The sequence below is a fragment of the Schistocerca gregaria genome, chromosome 7 (assembly GCF_023897955.1).
Source record: "Schistocerca gregaria isolate iqSchGreg1 chromosome 7, iqSchGreg1.2, whole genome shotgun sequence".
Classification (NCBI taxonomy): Eukaryota; Metazoa; Arthropoda; class Insecta; order Orthoptera; family Acrididae; genus Schistocerca; species Schistocerca gregaria.
The window spans coordinates 444887491-444893518 of NC_064926.1; positions in this window are offsets into that span (position 1 = coordinate 444887491).

The following is a 6028-nucleotide window of genomic DNA, read 5'->3' on the forward strand; positions in this document are numbered from 1 at the left end:
GCTCCACAATGACCACTTCTAAAGGAAATTGAAGACTCCAAGTCGAAACAGAAGTCGGCCACAGAATCGGGTAGAGCGAAGAGTGTAGGCTACACCCTGGGTGTGACGAATTACAAGTAATCTCCCACACAGGCGGTCCTGTTGTACGGCATGGTGCTATTAAGCGCGCACACACACTGGGTGTGTTGTGGTTTTCTTTAAGCAGCGTCCTACTGATATTGTTCATTTTATGTTGTTAGTGCGATTTATTTTGTATGTGTTGTACAGATAATAGTTTTATGCTTATTAAGTTATGATTTTGATTGGTTGTGTACGTGCTGTTATACAGAAAATTATCATGTTATACCGCTGTACGCTTGATTGATATTTTCACAGAAAATTATACAGCAATCGTGAAATTCTGTAGGTTGCTTTGCAGTGAGCTGCTAGTAGCATTGTCTTGGTGAATACTTCAGAGTGCTCATAGAACCATATTTAGTTGAGTCCTGATGTAAGTAAGCCCTGATTAACTCACATAGTTGCCTTCTAGTTATTTGTTTGTTCTGAGCAGTTATTTGTGGAAGGTATTTTGATTTGTCTTTTTACAGTCTGTAGCCATGGGCTATACATTGTTGCCTTTTGTCCAGTTTTCCTTACTGGAAGTTTAATTAAGATTTTGTGCTGAAGTCATTCTAGGTTCTTACCATCTTGTCTCAAACTGCGCCTTCAAGAGCTATAATTTCGCTACAGATTGACTTCAGCCGTATAACTAACTGTCGGTTGTCAAGAACGAAACATTAAGTTTAACAAATCATTTATAAATCTGAGGTCGTACTTGCACATCTAGAAACTCGAACCACACAGCACTCACATAATACGATACAATGTAGTACACTTATTGTGGACATGAAGGTATTTGTATGATACTTTAGTAGCTTTGCAATTTTAATGCCCAGCAATATCCATCGTAAATTCATTTCATTAATTTCTGAATGAGTGAAATAAATTTACTCTGTGTCACTTTATTTTAAAGACTCATTGATCTAATAGGTCATATAGAAAAACGTTTTATTGCTGTGATGTGCACTCAGCCTCGTGATGCTAATTGAGAAGCTACTCGACCGAATAGTAGCGGCTCCGGTCAAAGAAAACCATCATAAAGACCAGGAGAGCGGTGTGCTGACCTCACGCCCCTCCTATCCACATCCTCAGCTAAGGATGATACGGCGGTCGGATGGTGCCGATGGGCCACTTGTGACCTGAAGACGGAGTGCTTTTTTTTTGTTGCTGTACTACGCCCTTTAGCTGTTGGTAGGCAGAAGTGAAATAATAGTTCCTTCTAAAATCTGTTTTATAGCCGATTATAACTGAGTGCAAAGACGATAATGTGTTATCCTGACTCGAGGAATCATTTCACTCAGTCCAGGACCTGTATGTAAGGGTGACAAAAGGTTGTTTATTCTTTCACTGTTGTTCCCATTGCTGTTAGGCTTATAAGAATTCCAAGTAAAAATCGACACCTGCTGTTCGAACAAACCGCATGAAAAGCTAATATTTTAGTTGTTTTCAAGGTACAGAGAATCACATTGGGTTCAAAATTCAATGGTATTTCACTCCAGGGGGTGACTAAGCAACTGGAATTACCTGTCACTGCTTGTCACTCAGAATTTATAGTGTCGTAGTGCCTCTAAGGCTATTAAGGCAAGCTCCACGCACTGATTGATATTCCACCTCCCAAACTCCCCCACCCCCTAGCACCCTCTTGCTATCAGGCTGAACTTGTGGTTAGATCTAACGACCTAAAAGGGTTTTCCTGTTTTTCTGCAAACTAATTGTAGGGGGTTTGCGACAGTAATTGTATCAGTTGCTTGAGTTACCTTGCCCATCAATGATTAGATTAAATAGCTTCAAGTCAGTGATTTTGTTGACGCAATGACGGAGCAATGTTAGTATCTATCATTGAGATTTTTGTGGAACATTGATTGTTCTGATAGTGTTTGTAGGTTGTAAAATGCTTCTTGATACAGAAGGAGGAGGAGAAGGAGTGTTTAACGTCCCTCCGACAACGAAGTCATTAGAGACGAAGCACAAGCTCGGATTAGGGAAAGATTGCGAAGGAAATCGACTGCGCCCTTTCAAAGGAACCATCCCGGCATTTGCCTGAAACAATTTAGGGAAATCATGGTAAACCTAAATCACGATTTCCGGAGAGGGGATTGAACCGTCGTCCTCCTGAATGTGAGGATACAGAAGGGATTATCTCTTCAAAAATATATCGTATAACCGTTTCGCAGGATGATACCAGGCCTGTCCCAGTTTAGTTTTAACTGAGAGAGATTTAGTCTTTTTTATTTATGGCCGTCAGCAGCATGTAACTCTGTCTGTTACTTTTTAATTTCAATTAAATATTTGTAACAGAAGTCTGTACTGCTGCTTAATGTTATTTTTCTGGCCAGTCACTGCTTGTGTTACATATACATAGATTCTGAGTTCTCAAAAAGAATTTAAATTTCAGTGGTACAGTAAGTATCCTCAATAATAATCTGGTTCGTATCGCAATTTTATAAATTCTTGAGAAGTGTAAACCGTAAGTGTCATAGCTATTCTCATTGTACTCGCGCGCACTGCATGTACTTTCAGTCCATACTCAGTATTTCGCAATTCGTAATCTAGCAAACAGTTGCTGTTTGGAGTATATAAGTCAGCTGTCGATCGAGAACCTCAGCTTTTAAAATGCAAAACCTGTTTACAGTGTAAATGTTAGCATTATTTTATTTTCCATGCACCTCCTTCTGCAGTCAATTTGTATCCGTCACCAAGCTACGATTTCATCTCTGTCATACGCAAAAGCCCATCAAAACTTTTTGTGATCGCTTTCAGCGCGTGCTTCTTTTATGAAATGTGAAGCTTGGAAACGAAACTCGAATACCTACGTAGTACTTCTAGATACTGAAGGCAGTAAATATTTTGAGAATTTTCACAACAAATACGCTTTTAATGTACTCTGTGTGAGATTGGAATGTGGATCTGGTACTTGTTGAGAGAATTTAATATCCTAAGCACACCGTTTTTAATAAATACCTTTTAGCCATTTTGATACATTGACAGTTGGTCGTCATCTGTAATTCTGCTTGCAGACGAAAACTTCATCCCGTCATTTGCATGCAATACCTTTCATTCTGGATCAACGCTCCATGTTAATTCTGCAGTGTAAAAGTTCTCTTTCTCTCTCTCTCTCTCTCCCTACGTGATTGCAGAACGCCGATAGCGTACCTCCGATTTAATTGAATTCCACAGCAAAGCTTTTCCGATCCATTTGATTTCGAAATGATTATTAACTGCTCACGTGGCTTACGGATACATGCAAAAGTCGCCGCTCGATTGAGGGAACCTGAGTTACGGCGAAAGTATCGCGTATTTCACGCGCCGGCTTTCGACAGGGGTAATAAATTCCGCTTTTGTACATAGTGCCACACGCGGCGCTTCTCTTGCACTGTCTCCCTCTGGTGGGGGAACCGATGACATGTTGGGTTTTTCGCGGCAATAAAAACGAGGCCGTAAGAAGCCGGAAGTGTGGTGAAAGCGGGTGGTGTGGTGTAGTGAGTGAGATAGTAGCAGGAGAAGAGAAAGAGCTTTTTCTGGTCTCATAGCAACCAGCGTACACTCTTGCTTGCCCCTTCGTATTTCTTTCCGAGCAAACGTAGTGCCCGCAGAGTTTTTTCGGGCCCCTCCAGCTCTGCCTCACATGTCCGACCAGTCAGCACCTTTATATATATATATATATATATATATATATATATATATATATATATATATATGTGTGTGTGTGTGTGTGTGTGTGTGTGTGTGTTGTATCTGATTCGTCCTCGAGTGGGCGCTTGCAAAGAGTCCGGTATGGGCACTAGGCGAGAGGAAAAGTGTGATGTGTGCTGAGTCGGTCGCTACTGCCACGGGAAGCGCATAAAAAGCCGCCCTCATCTGTAGGGCAGAGGATGCCGCACCAGCACCCATAATTCCTCACGGCGCCCACTTACGCTTACTGCAGATAACATAAAACTGATTTACGCCACTCGTTTCCGATGGGCTCACGCGTGCTTGGCGCAGAGTGCCTGGCTGCTGCGGAGCCGCAGGCCGCAGCGGCCAGCTTACTGGGGCCTGTACGGACGGCGGGGGTGATTCTGGTGCCGCTGTTATGCTAATTTGGGCTTACGACTGATGAAAGGGAACTGAATTTTGTTAATATCTGATTCTCCCATTCCCATATCTTGGTAGTGGCTTCCGAGAATGCTGCGAGTAGCGTTATTTCAAAATGTAAGGGATTAATTTTTTTATTTTTATGGCCAAATTTAGCTCCCACAGTTGATCCGAATAGACTGCAATAGCGAGAAAGCCAACACAGGCCAATAAAGATAGTTTCGCATGGATTCATTAAGAACTATCGTGGTGCCACACGTTCGAATGATGGCGATAAGTCTTTATAACAACTTAAATAAAAGGTTGCAAATTAATGTGTGTGTGGATATTCAGATCAGTGTTATGTATTGTGATAGTGGCTGGGACATGTAATAACATCGTAATACACTACTGGCCATTAAATTGCTAAACCAAGAAGAAATGCAGATGATAAACGGGTATTCATTAGACAAATATATTATACTAGAACTGACACGTGATTACCTTTTCACGCAATTTGGGTGCATAGATCCTAAGAAATCAGTACCCAAAACAACCAACTTTGGCCCTAATAAAGGCCTTGATACGCCTAGGCATTGAGTCAGACAGAGCTTGAATGACGTGTACAGGTACACCGGCCCATGCAGCTTCAACACGATAACACAGTTCATCAAGAGTAGTGACTGGCGTATTGTGACGAGCCAGTTGCTCGGCCACCATTGACCAGACGTTTTCATTTGGTGAGAGATCTGGACAATGTGCTGGCCAGAGCAGCAGTCGAACATTTTCTGTATCCATAAAAGCCCGTACAGGACATGAAACATGCGGTTGTGCATTATCCTGCTGAAAGTTAGGGTTTCGTATGGAGCCACGGGTAGTAACACATCGGAAATATAACGTCCACTGTTCAGAGTGCCGTCAATGCGAACATGAGGTGACCGAGACGTGTAACCAATGGCACCCCATACCATCACGTCGGGTGATACGCCAGTATGGCGATGACGAATACATGCTTCCAATGTGCATTCACCGCTATGTTGCCAAACACGGATGCGACTATCATGGTGCTGTAAACAGAACCTGGATTCATCGGAAAGAAATGACGTTTTGCCATTCGTGCACCGAAGTTCGTCGTTGAGTACACCATCGCAGGCGCTCCGGTCTGTGATGCAGCGTCAAGAGTAACCACAGCCATGGTCTCCGAGCTGATAGTCCGTGCTGCTGCAAACGTCGTCGAACTTTCGTGCAGATGGTTGTTGTCTTGCAAACGTCCCCATCTGTTGACTCAGGCATGGAGACGTGGTGTGCAGCCGCTAAAGCCACACGGATAAGATGCCTGTCATCTCGACTGCTAGTGATACGAGGCCGTAGGGATCCTGCACGGCGTTTCGTATCATCCTCCTCAACGCGCTGATTCAATATTCTGCTAACAGTCATTCGATCTCGACCATCGCGAGCACAGTGTCACGATACAATAAACCGCAATCGCGATAGGCTACAATCCGACCTTTATCAAAGTTGGAAACGTGATGGTACGCATTTCACCTCATTACACGAGGCATCACAACAATGTTTCAGCAGGCAACGCCGGTCAACTGCTGTTTGTGTATGAGAAATCGGTGGGAAACGTTCCAAAAATCAGCACGTTGTAGATGTGGCCACCGGCTCCAGCCTTGTGTGAATGCTCTGAGATACTAATCATTTGCATATCACAGCATCTTCTTCCTGTCGGTTAAATTTCGCGTCTGCAGCAGATCATCTTTGTGGTGTAGCAGTTTTATTGGCCAGTAGTTTTGAATGAAAATCTCGTATCTCAGAAAAATATCACTAATATTTTTATTGCATTATTAGGTACGTGACCTCGTATCTGAGACTT